Raw genomic sequence first — 17,397 nt, 5'->3', positions numbered from 1 at the left:
CCCTACAGGAACCATGTTCCAGGCAGAAGGAAAAGCCAATGCCCTGAGGCCAACTTGCCTGGCTGTGCAAGGAATCCAAGAGCCAAAGGGAGCGGGGCTGTAAAGCAGCAGGTGAGTGACCAGTGTGAGTATGTGGCACAGACAGGAAGTTGATGAAAAGTAGCATCTTGAAGAATATTTATGTTAAAGGCATGCTGAGAAGGAGCAATCAGGCACAACAGGCCTAAGAAGAGAGTGGCTTCCCCAGGTCACCATGCCAGAGTGCTGCCTGCTGCCCAGGCCAGTGGCAAGAAGGGACAGTCTCACAAATTCAGCCAGTGAGGTACCATGATAGTGGCAAGTAGAGGCTACTGATTTAAAGGTTTGAAAATGAAAGCATAAAAGTGGCTAGAAAGCGTGATAAAAGAGGTCAGCAGGTTTGCTGACTGAAAGCAGTAGGCTAGGATAAATACAATACCCATTTTTTTCTTTCTTTTTGTCTTTCTTTTCTTTCTCTTTCTTTCTTAGGTTTCTTTTTTAATTAATTATTTATTCACTTTACATTCCAGTCATAGGGCCTCCCCTCCTCCCAGTCTCATCCTCTCTCCCTTCTCTTTCTTCTCCCTCCGCTACTTCTCAGAAAAGGGGAGGACCCCTACCCACCCCAGCTCATCAAGTCACATGAGGACTGAGTTAGTCCTCTTCTGCTGTGGCCTCGTAAGGTGGTCTCATCAGGGGGAAGCGATCAAAAAGCAGGCAACAGAGTCCATGTCAGAGACAGCCCCTGCTCCCCTTACTAGGAATTCCACACGAAGCCTGAGCTGCCCACTGACTACATATACGTAGAGTAAGATGTAGCAAAATAAATACTTAGCCTTTAAATCCACCCTCCCTTACCAACTCATCAGGACTTTAAATACATCTAAACTGGAATAAGGTGAAATTTTCAGAAATTATTTTCTAAGAGTGCTAGAAAAGCAGATGCCTTAGTCATGGTGAGGTGGTGCAATAAAGTGGTGCAGTCCAAAACCAGATTTTACAAGTGAATCTTTACTGAAAATCTAGAAAATAAATGACAAATTACTTAAGAATCTCCTGGCAACCAAGAGCAGAAAGAGTATTTCGTGGCAATGTAAACAACCCAAAATTAATCATTCCATTACCCAGAACACAACAGTCAACACAGTGTGTTGTGATTCTTCTTGGGTGAATTTCACATTAGTAGATACATCCTTAAACATTTCACATCCAAGGTGATGCAGATTAACAACAACAACAAAAAATTCAGGTAGCAATCCCCCTATGCATTCTGAGACAAGTTAACAGACAAAAAGAGTAAATAATAGTTTACATTTCTTACATGTCTAAAATAAGACATGATGACACTTCGAAATATACAACAGATCTGAGGCCACACACGTGCCCGCATGGCCAAAGTAGCAGATGTGCTAAACAGAGGAGAAAACTAGTAAGCTCTGGTCCAGGTTGCATCTTTAAGCCCTCTTCCACTTCCTCCCACTGAACTGGTCCCTCACAGTGGCATTACCAATTCAAGCACAGAGGTCTGATCCTCTTCCTGCTAGTAGTTATTTGGCTTCTGTCTTCCTCTGGAAGCACTTTTTGCAGGAAGGGACTAGGCCTTCCATCTTTTTTTTTCCTCAAAACAACAGTTAACAAAGCCTAGTTCATGGTAAACATCTCTTACTGCAGAATAAAATAATGAAAAAAGAATAAATCTATTTTAATTTTTTTTTTTTCAGATCCAGGCAACTTCAAAAGGGTCAACCCTGAAATAGTCATAGAAATGCTAATGGCATTTCTCCCCATTCTTTTGGAATCACAGGTACCCAAGCTGCCAGTAAGAAGGCACCAGCAATCCTGGCCTGGACTCCTAAGTCTTGTAGCCTACACTTCTCACTGATTTTCTTTTTTCCTTTCCTTTCCTTCCTTCCTTCCTTCCTTCCTTCCTTCCTTCCTTCCTTCCTTCCTTCCTTCCTTCCTTCCTTCCTTCTTTTCTTCTTTGTTTTTTCAAGATAGGGTTTCTCTATGTAACAGCCCTGGCTGTCCTGGAACTTTCTTTGTAGACTAGGCTGGCCTTAAAATCACAGAGATCCTCCTGCCTCTGCCTCCTGAGTAACGGGATTAAAGGCGTGTGCCTCCATGCCCGGCTTGAACAAAATTTTCAAGTGTCCAAAAAGTCCATTTTATTTTCTTGTCTAAGAGACAGAGTCTCTCGAATGCACTAAAAACAAAAAGCTAAGTGATAAGGCTGAAGATAAAAGTGTCTGTTGTGGCACTTTGCAAAAGCCTGAACTTCTGCCTTTTAAATGACCTTTTAGTGCATGTTACCTGGTATCATGGACCATCAGCAGGCAATGTACAGTCTAGACATTTATACTTAAGGCTTTAAGAAATTCCTTAAGACATAGTGATTCTTGAAGAATCAGCCTCAGACCCTGAGAAGAGACAGCACTACCTTCTAGCTTTTTCAGGAATGCACAACTCTTGGGTGCAGCTCACAGGAGGCACCCTGTACAGTCTTACAGGGGAGAGTGCTTTGGCAGTAAGTAAAGACAAGACAACAGCCATCTACTTCTAAGGCAGTCTCCTTAGAGAGGTATGGGGCATTCCCAAAGATGAAGGGGGAAGGAAGCGCTAGGGTTATGACTCAGTGACACACCACTTGCCTAGGACGTGCTGGGGTGTGGGTTCAACTCCAACACTGTATACAAATATTAACTGCATCAACATATCCCTCCCCAGATGAGTGTCCAAACCTAAGTTTTAAAAGGCAAAACAGTTCTGTCTATGTCTGCAATTGGGGAGAATGTCAGGCCAAGAATAACAAAGACATAGGAGGGTCTGGACTTTTGTAGGAAAACAAACAAACCATCCTGGCTGATTTTAAATTTTAACGAGTTCAAAAATCCATTTTAAATTTTCTTTTCCCGGGGATAGATTCTCCCTAATATATTAAGAACAAAAAGTTAACTGATCAAGGTGAAGATAAAAGTGGATGGTGCTGTGGTACTTTTCTAAAACATGAACGTCTTGTCGTTTAGTTCTACTATTAAACTAGCCTTTTAGTATACCTTCGCTGGTGTCATGGGCCATCAGTAGGCCCATGGCTGGGAGTGCACTGAGGCGGGCACTGTCCAGTGAGGAGAGCTGAGGTGTGCTCCCAGGGCATTATATGAATTAGAATGGCTATGTTCATTTCACCACCCAGGGTGTCTCAAAGACGAAGATATCTCCCCACCGCCCCAAGACAAAGATACACAGTCACTCACTGCTGAAGGCGGTCAAACTTCATCATGCCAGACGCTGTTACTACCCACTGAACTTCCACAAAGCTCCTGCTTTCCTCTTGGATCTGTTAAGGGAGTGAATGCCAACTCTGGGTAATTGATTCCCTTCCTGAGAGATCTGGGATTGAGGGCACGGGACGTGGTAAGGAGTAGTTAGCCACCTGAAGTGTCCCTCTGCCCAAGGCTGTGCACTGGGCTGCTTTAAGCAGGACAGAGATGCAGACGGGAGCAGCGATTTTCACAGAAGGTATAAACTGCAGCCCGGCTTCTCAGGAGCAGGGCAAGTGTTCCTGACAGTTCTCAGAGTCTGCCTGACTCTGCTGATGGCAGACGCATGGTGGCAGCTGGCCAGTCCTGTGACTGGTGACTCAGGACACAAGTTTCTGTGGAGTCTGTGGTCTGATATGCCTCTCCATCAGTTATCAAGTTTAAGGGCTAAAACAGAGGCAGAGGCTCTGGACCCCCCCAACAGGTCTGGGCAGGTTAGAGATTTATTTCTATTTATTTATTTATTTTTGAGCCTTGGTCTTGTTAACTGCTTTCTTTCCTATTTTCATTACAGAATTTAAGGTTCTTTATTGTCCTGTCTGGAAAATAAACCAGGCAATCAATCCTTTATAGAATGAAAAAAAAAAAAAAAATGTTGAACGCGTGAGAACCCATCTCCCTACCGAGACATTTCACCTGAAAGAGCATCATCCCTCCCTTAAACAGAGCCGGGAGTCAAACACTTCCTCAGGCGTGGCTGACAAACACCCATTTGAGTCTACTTCACAGAGCCAGATCTGCAAAACTACCAAAGGGGAAACAAAGAAAGACATCCAAAATGAAGGCTGCACACATCTGTGAAGAAACAATAGCACATTACTTGTCTAGCTAAAAGCCAGACAACAAATCAGGACCCTTCTGTCTTCTTCTAATTAAAGTATGATCCGCTCGATTCTCCTTAATTTAGGACTCAAAGTGAAGTCAACAGTTCTGACAAGCACCAACAAAGACACCTAGATGGAAACAACATCGGCTTTCCCAAACAGAAAAGGACCAATGAGAATCACTCCAAAGCACAAGCCCCCTGGCATTCAGGTGAAAAACAATGCTCCTTCCTCAACAGGGGAGCTGCTCACCAGGCAAGCAGCCCTCCCAGTGATTGCGCCTTAGTACAGAACACAGTGGTATACACAGCGTCAACAATGCAAGATCAAATTAGACGGGTGTCACTGTGAGCATGCTTCATTTCATGCACGATCTGTGTTTCTCCTGAGAGAGAAAGCCTCCAGTAATTACCGCGAACTGTGACTCCTTCACTGACCTCCCCCTGCAGCTAGCTGCAGGTCCTGCTCCACGGAGTCTTTGCAACAAAGAGCACCTGCTCTGCCGGGTTGCAGTCCTTCTTTGATATAACCAGCCAAGCACCTTGCCTAGGTTCTGCAAGAACACAGCACAGTGCCTCCGTATCTACGTCTCTAATGCAGCATAAAGATTACTGTGGAAACCTATCAAAAGGGTGAGCAGCAATGCCAGCCAATGAGGAGGAGGCACATGCGGAATCCAGCACATGCTCTCTGAGGCACAGGCTGTCACCAGCCCTGAGCAGGCTGCTAATCTAATTATAGCTAGTTTACTAGCACAAGAGCTACCGGAGCAAGGCACGGGAGCAAATTAAATTTTAATAAATTAAAGCCCACAGACACAATCATCTTGATTTTCTGTCATTTTAAGGATTAATGTAGCACCTCCTAAAACGTAAGTGATTTTTAAAGTGCATTCTTATCCCCCACCCAATCTAGAGAAACGTGTTTAGATCAATGCCTGTGCTACCTGCTGACTTAAGATACCAGCACTAAAGAACAATAATCAATCTAGAGGCACAGACATATTAGTGAGCGAGCTAGAAAATCCACACCTCGCATTATTTACCGTGATTAGTAATTTGCCACTAATTGTTGAAAGTGCTAATCAATTTCTCCTCAACATAGTTTAAAATGTCATGCAAATTTCCACCCAGTGTGGAAAGATGCCATTCAAAGGTGTCAAGGTTCATCATCTTGACTATAATGATTAATAATTCATAGCTCAAAGTGAAAAAGTGAGCTCAAGTCATTGTAAACGATGAAGTCCTCTATCATACAATTTAGCAGGAAATGCAGTCTTTTGGAGCCAAGTCCTGTGAGAGACAGCCTGGTATAGGATGAAAAGCATGTGCTGTGACGTAGCAGCGGGCTCCCGGGGCTTAAGTTCTAGATCTTTCATTTCCAAGCTGCATGACATTTGGCAAGTGTCTAGATGTTCCTGTGTCTCAGACACAACACCAGGCGTCACCTCAATAGGTTATTACTAGTGAGCTCTAAGCACTTAGCACATGAGGTCAAAATGAAACAATCTTTTAATGGTTCTATTTGGTCTTCCTTTCTTCCTTCCTTCTTCCCTTCCTTCCCACAGGCCAGTAATAAATGGTGATTATGTTAACAGCAGGCATGACTGAGCACACAGAGCCTTCACAGGCCCTTATTGAAGTTGGAAGTCATTCCCCTACTTCTGTGTGGATAGGCAACGTTCTTAGTTGTCTATGAATGCCACTAAATGGCGTCTTTAGGAGCTTATACACGACTGAATTTCATTTATGACTCACAAAATAGATTATAAGACATACATCTCAGGAGTATTTGGGTCCATAATGAGAAATGAAACTTCAGATGGCAAGTTTACATGTAGAAAGGGAAGAGAGAACTTGGCTAGATGGTTTCTTAGCCCTGAGACCAACCCACCTTTGCTTTCCCTCAGCATTAATTTCCTTCCTCTGGGTGGGTTCTAAAGGGTTAACAGCTAGGCAAATATGTTCATTTTTAATTCCTGGACAACAGTATGTTCTACAAAGTCAAGATACGCTTCAAGGATGAAGTGTAAATCTCTTATTGCCACTTGTTTCATTCCTTTGATTTTTAGCTTAAAATCTTTATAAAAAGCTGCTACATCCACAGGCATTGCAACTTGCTTAGATATTCCTGAGGAACTGTGAAAACAAATGAGAGACAAATACTGGCCAAGAACACATGACCTTTCGGAAAAAGTAACTAGTCACAGCTTGCCCCATGTGCCACCAAGGAAAGCACAAAAAGTCAGGGTCCATACACTCACTCCCGAGCAAGATTCAGATGGGAACGCTGACATCCACAATGACCTGGATCTATAGGTCCATGGAGAGAAGTGTGCCAAAGGAAGTAGTTGCCATGTGTGCTATGGTGAGGAATCAGCATATGTGACCATGGGAGCCCATCACAGCCTTCAGTAGGAGAAACTCTAGGGAGAGCTGGGCTGGTGCCCTGGACCAAAGAATAGCTCCTTGCAGGCTGTGGGATACAGACAGAGTAGTAACACTTCTAAGCATTTATGTAGGAAACATCAAACAGTTTCCACCCTCCTCTTCATTTGACAGACTGCTGGATCAAAATAGACACTTAAAAGCTGTTTGATTAATTTGTTCCACGCTTATTTTGTTGAGGACATTCAACAGACACTTTCCAAGAGAAGGAAGCAACTGTCCTTTCTTGAACCTTACCCTTCAACACATTCAGACCTTTGTTTTTTCACCCAAACAACTCACCAGTGTTCTTTCCTCTGGCTACTCTGTGAGGGGAGCTCCGGTGATCTATTATCAGCACATCTATGTATGCTCAAGTGCATGTGCACCATATGTACAGATACATACACATAGGGAGCATGAGTTTCATTTTGAAAAAACAAACAAGCAAACACACAAGCATTCACTCACCAGGTGGGAAGACATGTGAGCTAGGGAATACTACAGGAAGAAGCGTCTGCTTCTAACAGAGCTTCCACCCTGAGGAAAGAGATGGTTGTTAAGTGACTAATGAACAAATAAGCACTAACAGCCCAGGAAAATGCAGTGTAGTGCAGCGGAGGAACCGAAGAGGGGAAAGAGGCTGGCCAGTACTGGGACCATTTCTCTGCTGCCCCTTGTGAAGGCAGTGGGAGGCGAAGGGAACGGAAGAACAAAGGAAATAATAGGGAAAAGAGTGGCTGAAGCTCTCGGGAAAGCTGGACGATAGCTGGATGCATTCTTGTGGACCCTCCCTTTATCAGAGTACCATGACCCTAGCCCTGTTTTTGTTGTTGTTCTTGTTTTGCTGTTGTTTGTTTCATCAACCTAGCACAAGTTAGAGTTAACTGAAAGGAGAAAACGACAATGGAAAAAAAATGCATCCTTACATAGTCACATGGGGAGTCTGAAAGACTGCACCTTAATCAAAACACATCTATAACTACAGAACATCATTTGCTATTCACTCGAATACTTCCTGAAAGCCTCAGGGAATGGGAAATGCAGACACCTGCTATCTGAAAAGGGTCATATCAAGGATTTGGGAGTCGAGTGCTAAGTGCTTCCGCAGGTATTGCATTGCTAGAGTAATGTCATTGTATACTTCCCCAACTTTTTTTTTATCGTTAATAACTTTGGCAGATTGGTTAACTTTTGACTGATGACAAAACTAATACATCCGTGGCAAATAACACAATATTATTAGAAAAGTGGTCTGTCTCGAAGCATCTAAATGCCTCACCCCCAGGCCCTCAGAAGAACCCAGCTTAGAACTGTTACGCTGTAAGGAAACTGACGTGTACTGAAGTTCCAGAGCTCAAGAAAAGCACACTCGAAAGCACACTTACACACCTGTACACATACATCCTGCGAGTCAATCTGGGGAAAACAAACAAACAAACAAACTGAAAGGTTTACAAATGTGTATATTCTCACCGCTAATACTTCCATATTGGAAAATTCTACCTAAAGAAATACTGAGGTGTCCACACCCACGAAAGGGAAGAATGTATTTACCATAGTGTCCTCTGAACAACAGCCAATTGATTAAATAAATGATGGTATATTAACAAAACTAAAAAAAAAAAAGTTATCCACAGGTGCTACCTGTCATGGTTATGAGAAGTGTGTACTAGGACTGCAGACTCATCGCTGATGCTTTGATAACTTCATATATGATGCATTCTGATCACAGCCACCCTGCCTACCCATTCTTAACCTCACGTCACTCCCACCTTGTCCCAACAGGCCCTCCTCCCCAGCACCCAGCTTACACTCTGTCTACCCTCTCTTCCGCTAGGATGCCATTGTTACCAAGAGTCTACATATACATGTATCTTTACGACTGTTTACATGAAAGTCTAGCGAAAATGCGGGGGCGGGGGGGAGGGTGAGTAGTTTTCATGTCTACACAGTAGAAGTGACGGGTGTGTCGGCATTGGTTCATTTTGTTCTCCGTTATTAATAACATTAAGCACGGATATCTCATAAAACGGTATCCTCCCGTTTAGAATTAAGGAAGCAATAAAACTGTAGAAGGCATCTTTAGGAATGACGGAACCCAGCGCCTAGGTGATCAGTTTTGATTAGTAGCCAGGGTGCAGCCTCAGGCTACAGCTGCCTGCTGCCTCGTGCCTTGTTGGTCTAATCTGGCCCACCACCAGTCTACACAGTGCAGGGTGGGGGCTCTGCTAAAGGACTGTCAGGACTGCCTTTCGAGCAGGATTCCTAACTATCAAACAAGAATGCTGGGAACCAAAGGCTCAGCGCAGAGCTGTCAGACAATCTGTTGGTTGTTATAGGCATCAGGACAAGGGCCTGCTGGCACCGGGGCAGTTCTTACTGTTACATAGGCCTCGGCTATTTCAACCCTTAGATCTTTAGACTCCCTCTCCTTTTATCTAATGAGATCCGTCTACACTTGGATCAGGTAGCCTGAGTTAAGTGTCTGGGAAGAATCTGGCAAGTCTATGTGACAGGGAAAATGGAAAATAGTTTATTTATATGTAAAGTTAGAGACATTAGCATGATTCAAGATGCAACCTGGGCGCCTTTCTGAGGCTTTATGGTTTGTTACTACTACCCTAGGAATGGAATGTAAAACGATGGAAAGAAAGCCAGTGACATTTCATTACTGTGTCAGCTTATACTGACTACAATTTTATTCCCACAGTTTTCAAAACTGTGTGATTCATAGCCCAGCAACATTAGCAGACAACATTTCTCTATGTCTCAAATATGATAAAACTATTTCCATTTATGTGTGTTTTATGGTTAATTTCACTGTTCTTAGAGACTCTTTTTTTAAGTTCTATATAAGAAATGATGAGAAAGTGGGATTTCCTTAACAGATACTTGCCTTCAATCAAATTGAGCTGTATCCCATCTACACAGCTATCTTACATTCAGGTTACTGTGGCTGTGATGAAACACTGTGACTGAAAACAACTTGGGCAGGAAAGGGTTTATTTGCTCAAAGTTCCATATAATGGTTCATCATCAAAAGCAGTTACATCAGAACCTCACTCAGGGCAGGAACCTGGAGGCAGGAGCTGATGCAGAGGACATGGAGGGGTGCTGCTCACCAGCTTTCTCAGCCTGCGTTCTTATAGAACCCAGGACCACCAGCCCAGGGATGGCACCACCCACAGTGTGCTTCATCAATCACTGCTTTAAAAACATGCCCTACAGGAGGCATTTTCTCAGTTGAGGCTCCCTCCTCTCTGATGACTCTAGTTTGTGTCTTGTTGACCAAAAAAAAAAAAACAAAAAAAACTAGCCAACATAGGCTAAGTGTGTAATTACCTATAAAGCCAAAACCTGTTTTGTTTTGTTTCGTTTTTCAACATAAAATAACCACCCGCGGTTTCATTTCATGATGCCGTGTTTTTCATGAGACCTGTATCTGGGTCCCCAGTGTCTCCCCTGCTTATACACAGTAATACAGGCACATGTCCTGTTCCAAGTTCCTTTATAGCAAGGAAACAATTTTACTGGTTACATAATCTTGTTAAAAGCAGTGGCAATAATTATGGTACCGTTTTTAATTTTCATTTCAAGAGTGTTAGTTTTCTGCAGCATTCATCACTCAGCAATTTGAACAAGGAAAGTATTGTGTCCTTCAAGAATGATGAAGTTATATAAAAAAAATAATCTTTTGAAACTATGAACCACAGAATAGTTTCTAAATAAGGAAGAAAATCTGTGTCATGTATTTAAGGACCTTTCTTAGGTTAACAATATACACATTATGAACATCCTAAAAGAACAGTTCCTTCCAACACTGTCAGGACAAGCTGTGTGCCTCTGGTGAAAGTCATCGTTGGAGCTGTGGGCTGTCACTGTGTAGGTAGAGCACCGTTTCTAAGCACAGAGTACTCAGCAGAATAAGCACATGGGAAGATGAGTTGTATTGTTGCGTTATTTTTATCATGTGTGTCACATCAGCCTTGGAGCTGGGAGTGACCTGAAGGATACTATACCACCTTTTAAAATGAACTTTTTGAGGCTTCTCTTTTACTTTATGTCCAGAGTCAGACTGCAAGTGAAGTCAAATTTCAAAGTATTTGATTACATCCCTCTCAAATGACTGTTGGAGGTCTCTGCCAGCCAGTGCCCTGTTCAGAGAGCTATGTTAATTGCACTGCAGACAGGGCCTCTCAGAGGGGAGGCTTTCTATCAGGACAAGAACATGATGGATAGGTTTTACAAAAAAAAAAAAAAAAAAAAAAAATCTGACTCAAGTCCACATAAATGACTCTGTGCTAATCACAAATTAATGTCACAGAAACATTCTTCAGTGGGCAAGTGGCCAAGTGGCCAAGTACTTACCGGATCAGCACAGAAGTGACCCAGGGATCCAAAGGAGAGTAGCAAGAACTGTCCATGCCACATCCTGATGATATTCTACACGTTATAGACTAGAAGTATTTTTGTGACTTTGGCCATCTTCCCAAAGAGGGTAAGCAGAAACTTCAAGTCTATTTCTGTTTTATGAACAGAAGCCATGTGCTGTAAGTTCATGATTGATTATACAGAGAAGGTATCTGGTGTTCCCTATACTGAGAACATTAGGCTAGGGAACCCGGCTGTGTTAGCTTCTGGTATCTGTAGCAAATATCAGAGATAAAATCCCTTAGTAGAGGAAGATTAATTTAGCTCACTGGTTTGTAGTTTCAGCCCACAATAAGTCCTATGGCTTGGGACTTATGGCAGCGAATGACGCCTTGATAAGGCACAAAGCACTGGAAGCCTGCTCGCCCTGAAGAGGGAGAGCTGGGATTCCAGTTGTCCTTTTACAGCATGCTAACAAAGGACCTAAGATCCCCACCATACCTCTTTTAGGCTTTGACTACTGTCTAGCATCAAGGCAAGAACTAAATCTTACCCCAAGTGTCTTTAGAGAGCATTGTAGATCTAAATAGGAACATTAGTTTATTCCACTGTATCTGCAGTGATCTGATCCATAAGGGTGGATCCCAACTGATCGAGAGAAGGAAAGCAATCTTAAGGGCCTTGCAATTCCAGCAGAGCAAAGCATGCATGTGGTCTGGCTCCTGAGAATGAGTGCTCCATGTCTTATGCTTGGCTGCCTGACATCCCGGAGCCAGGGCTCTCTCATAGGTTTCCTTTCTTGGGGAGGAGAGACAGAGAAACAGAGAAGGGAGATCTTCTTTCGATTTGCAATTGGTATTTTTTTAAAAGGTCCTCATTTTCGGTTGTTACAATTTCTCCTTGTTCTGTTTGCAAAACCATCTTCCCAAAATATGTTGCATACTCTGTACCTTTTGGGAAATGCATTTTATGGAGAAAAAAAGAAATCTCCATTGGTAACCTGTAAAAAGCAGCACTAAAACACTGTTGATGATACTATTTTTTTCTGCACTGCTAAATTAGCTAAAATTTTGATAAATTTATCTACTATATTTTCCTCTTTGATTTCCTAGTGTGGGCTGCTTTGTAAATTGTGTTCACTCAGGCCTGCACACACGTTTCCTTTTAGTATAACTCTCTGACCTAGATCACACTGAAATGGAATGCACTGCACCAGATTTGTCATAACTGAACAAACTGAAGTCACCCAACTGCAAAACATACATGGCAAATGCAAAATTCAAAGTCAGGATCATGCATTAGTGATGGGTGCCTCATGGCAGGGTGAGGTACTGGGAGCAGCTCAGATGGGGGGTGTAGGTGTTCACAGAGATAAGAAAGGATCCCTCTACATGAGGAGGATAACTATGCTGCCCCCTGCTCAGTCAACCCAGCACAGTAGTGTTAAGAAGAAAAGACAAGAGTCTGGAAATGTAACAGTACACGTACAATTGATTCTGACAGATACATTCAGAAAATCCAAAGGCATTTTCAATATACAACAAGGGAACAACTGGATATCCATTTGGAGAAACAGTAAACCCTGAACCCTGCTTCACACCAGGAATGGTCAGTCACTTGAGATAGACCCAACCGGAAATTTCCCCTCATGGTTATTACTCAACACACACGAAAACATACATCACACAAAGACTCATTCAGCAACATTTACAATGGTTTTCCTCAAAATGCTCAAGAGAAAACAATCAGAACAGCATTAACAGGAGCAGACATATGCAAATGGTATGTGCACAGAGTGGAAAACTACGGCCAACAGGGAATGACTAGGAATCAGACATGAAAGATGACACTCAAATGCTTTATATTGAAAGAAAGGAACTAGTCCAGAGATTAATTACTGTGTGGTTTCATTTATTTACATTTAAAGGTAGATCCAACTGACTTACACTGTCAGAAAAGAGAAATCACAGTTTCTAGACAACTTAAAAGCAGCAAAAGAAAAATTTGCTGAGATGCTGCAAATGTCTGTTTTGAAACAGTTTCCTCCAAGATTAAACCATTCATGCTGAGGGTTATGGGGGGGGGGCGGCGCAAAGGCGTTTAAGACACAGAATGTTTACAGGACGTTGAAACATCCAGATATTTTAACAGGAGATCAAATAATCAAACCTTTAAGGAAGCTTATTAAAGTCAGGAAGTAAATACTACAAAAGAGGTTAAGGAAGTCCCTTAAAATGACCAGTTAACTAAGCTTCTCTCTTCCCAAGCATATATAACAGTAAGGAGTGCTGAAGGATACTCTCAGACATGCTAAGCTGCCTAAAAGAAGCAGAGACTAGTCAAGGTGCCTGGAATTGGCTATGACCAACTGGGCTACCTGGAAAGGGCACTTTCCAACCTGTTAAGCTGACTACCGATTGTATGGTATGCTCCAGATTTCCACTTTCTGTGATGTCACCCACACTGAGGTGCGCTTTGGTGGCATAGCTATCTTTGAATCATTTCTGTTCCTTGTAAGTAATCCCTCACCTATATTCCTTAAATATCCTAATGAAACTCACTGTTTCTCCAAGCAGATCTTTGTTGATATCACTTGGATCTGTCATCATTTCCATATTTGAGGTAAGCAGATATTTTCCCCAATGAATGGTGTCAAACGCCAATATCCTACATCTTTTATCAGACTGATGTATTTTTCAGGAGTTAAAATTGTATACCTATGGTAAATGAGTCGAGGGTAGACTGGTACATAGCAAGTTCTAGGACAAAACAAACACATACTCCAAAACAAAACAAAACCGACCCAATTTATATATATATATAAAACATGATTATCCTATCTTTCATATGTCCAATATCCACTTATAAGTGAGTATATACCACGTGTGTCTTTCTGCTTCTGTGATACCTCACTCAGGATGATCTTTTCTAGATCCCACAATTTGCCTTCAAATTTCATGATTTCCTTGTTTATAATTGCTAAGTAATATTCCATTGTGTAAATGTACCACAATTTCTGCATCCATTCCTTCGTTGAGGGATATCTGGGTTGTTTCCAGATTCTGGCTATTTCAAATAAAGCAGCTATGAACGTGGTTGAGCAAATGTCCTTGTTGTATACTTGAGCAGATTTTGGATATATGCCTAGGAGCTGTATAGCTGGATCTTGAGGTAAAACAATTCCTAACTTTCTGAAAAAGTGCCAGATTGATTTCCAAAGTAGTTGTACAAGTTTACATTCCCATCAGCAATGGAGGAGGGTTCCCCTTTCTCCATATCCTCTCCAGCATGATAGTAGACATATAATATTGGGTAATCATACTAAAAATCTGTACACCAAAAGAAGCTAAGCAAGGAGGAGGACCCTGGGCAAGATGCTCAATCCTCATTCAGAAAGGCAAATGAGATAGACCTCAGAAGATGGAGAAAACAGGGAACAGGACAGAAGCATACCACTGAGGGCCTCTGAAAGACTCTACCCAGCAGGGTATTAAAGCAGATGCTGAGACTCATAGCCAAACTTTGGGCAGAATGCAGGGAGTCTTATGAAAGAAGGGCGAGATAAGAAGACCTGGAAGGGACAGGAGCTCCACAAGGAGACCAACAGAACCAAAAACCTGGGCCCAAGGTTTTTTTCTGAGACCAATACTCCAACCAAGTACCATTCAAGGAGATAACCTAGAACCCCTGCACAGATATAGCCCATGGCAGCTCAGTGTCTCTAGTAAAGGGAACAGGGGCTGCCTCTGACATAAGTCAGTGGCTGGCTCTTTGATCATCACCCCCTGAGAGGGAGCAGCCTTACCAGGCCATAGAGGAAGACAATGCAGCCAGTGCTGATGAGATCTGATAGGCTAGGTTCAGAGGAAAGGGGAGGAGGACCTCCCCTATCAGTGGATTGGGGAAGGGGTATGGGAGGAGAAGAGGGAGGGAAGGTGGAATTGGGAGGGGATGAGGGAGGGAGCTACAGCTGGAATACAAAATGAATAAATTGTAATAAATAAAATTTAAAAAATACAATGTCATAGTGACTATTTTGATGTTTCAAAAGAGAAGAACTTAGAGCTGGGTGCCTGTAGGTGAACAAATTGCTTGTTTGTGTTTTCAAAAACAATAAAAATACCACATCAGAACATTCTAAAACATGCCATTGAGAAAATGGTATCACTCTGGATGCAGTTCTTCCAGGGACATTGTACAGGACAGTCATAAGCACTTCAGGGTGCTCATCCCTGAGTGAAGGAGAAGAAAAGCAGTCCCACCTCCAGGTATGTTTTTGTTTCATGTTGGCCCAGGGATGCTTACGCATGCTTGGCCCATACCGGAGAGCATCAATCATGCGTTCTGGCAACCACTTTGTGAGACAGATACTGCTGTTGCCATGTGATGATGGAGAAAACAGATGGAAAGATCATTAACCTCATCCAGACCACCAATGGGTAAGTGGTGAGACAGGGACATGTTGACAAGTGAAGCCAAAAGAGGAATCTCTGAATTAGTACGCCACTGTTCTGAGTGACTAGGCCTCCCACAGTCTTCTGAGAATGCGAGGAGGTATACAGTGGAGAAGCTGTGAAAGGAGAATAGTGGTTTTAAATGGTTCGTAGTACTTTGAATTCTAAAGGCTAGCAGCAGAGTAATGAAACAAGGAAGAAATTTAAAATTGAAAAGTAGAAAAAAAGCATTGGTCTGGTTTGCTTTCCTCTTGTTGTGGTCAGCTTATGAGAAAACTGACTAGTCAACTTAGGGAAGGAAAGGGTTTATCTGGCTTGTACTTTGGGTAACAGTCCACCATTAGAGGAAGTGAGGGCTCAAGCAGGAAGTAAAGCAGAGGCAGCAGGGAGAAGAGCTGCTCATTGGCTAGCTCACTGGTGTAAGCTTGGCCAGCTTACTTACACAACTGAGGCCAACCTCCCCAGAGGGTGATGCTGTCTGCAGTGAGCTAAAGGCAAAGCAGCCTTTCATAGATAGGAGATTCCCACTTCCCAGGTGACTCTCTGTTGTAACAAGAAGACGTTAAGAACTAACCAGGAGAAACGCTTTAAGCCCTAAGGAAATAAACTACAGTCTAAATTTCTCAATATCCAAGAAGGAGAAAAATATCCTTGCAAACAACTTTGCACTCAGCTGTCAAATGTGTTGGTGTGTGTGTGTGTGTGTGTGTGTGTGTGTGTGTGTATGCACACCCCAGCATACATGTGCATGGAAATGTCCAGCAACTCTCCAGGCCCTCTTATCAATGACCACCAGCCCCACTCAATTTCTTTATGTATGCCAACAATCTATATTTCAAACTGTACAGGAAAAAAGAGATGCCTGAAGGGACCTATGAGTTTACCATCCCAAGGCCTACAGACTGAAGTAGAGCCCTGTAGGCTATGCACAATCGGACTGCATGCATGGCAGGAACCCCATAAGGGCCGTCATGGTAGTGACTTTGCCTTTAGCATTGGTGTCTATAAATCAAGCAGTCATTAGCTTTTGCAGCACTGAACAAGATCTGTCAGCCTCCTCTGCCAGCCACAGGCAGGAAAGACAAGCAGACCACTTCCACTAAAAGCACACGCTTCGTGTTGAGTCTTGTGTTCAACCTTACTCCTCCCATGCAGGATTAGAGAGAGGTGCAACAAGTCACAGAGCTCAAGAATCTAGACTCTGGCAATGCTAGTAGAGATGGGATGTGAAGTTGGCTGGGTGAGAGGGGATCCAAAATGATCACATTGGAACATGACTTGACAACAAAGAATGACATCAGTTTCAAAACTACACTGATCTGAAAACAAATTAGTTTATAAGAAAAAAAAAGTTGCAGTTCTCACAGATACAAACATAAAACATGTATATCCACACACACACACACACACACACACACACACACATACACACAGAGGAAGCAAAGTAAAATAGGCAATCATATGACTTTACTCAAAGCAAATCCACCCTTTACCTTACATGTCACCTTGGACAATTCATACAGCACTTAAATGGAATGCACCCTCATGCGGATTTTAGTTTTCAATGTTATCAAGTTCTGTATAGTGAAATCTAACTTTTTTAAAAAAATATTTATTTATATTTTATGTGCCTTGGTGTTTTGCCTGCATATATGTCTGCATGAGGGTGTCAGGTCCCCTGGAACTGCAATTACAGGCAGTTGTGAACTCCCGTATAGGTGGGAAGTGAGCTCACTCATGTCCTTTGCACAAGCAGCCCGTTCTCGTAACTGCTGAGCCATCTCACGAGCATTCAAAAATTTAATTTATCAAACTTTTTTGAGATAATAGTTATTAAACTTAGGGCCAGGTACATAACTACTCAAGCACCCCACCCCTAAACTCTATCCCCAACCCTCTTCTTACACTTTATTTCAGACAAGGTCATTCATTAGGTTGCCCTTGAACTCATTCCGAAGCCCAAGCTGGCCTTCGTTTGCAATCC

The 17,397-nt window shown here is 42.6% G+C and overlaps 1 protein-coding gene across 6 annotated transcripts in view; it reads right to left on the bottom strand.

Annotated features, from left to right (window-relative positions):
• Fam110b (family with sequence similarity 110 member B) overlaps positions 1-17,397 on the bottom strand; it is a 137,372-nt gene that overhangs the window by 67,559 nt on the left and 52,416 nt on the right. The window contains exon 1 of one of the 6 annotated variants that reach the window (XM_055603593.1): positions 4,597-4,732. The exons of 4 other annotated variants lie outside the window; for them this stretch is intronic. The gene's annotated coding sequence lies outside the window, so the exon portion shown is untranslated. One more of the 6 variants, XM_055603594.1, reaches the window with a different exon arrangement.

Source organism: Psammomys obesus, unplaced genomic scaffold, assembly GCF_907164565.1.
Source record: "Psammomys obesus unplaced genomic scaffold, mPsaObe1.curated_primary_1811, whole genome shotgun sequence".
Taxonomy (NCBI): domain Eukaryota; kingdom Metazoa; phylum Chordata; class Mammalia; order Rodentia; family Muridae; genus Psammomys; species Psammomys obesus.
Note: the sequence above shows the minus strand (reverse complement) of the source record. Positions and strands in the feature narration are given on the sequence as shown.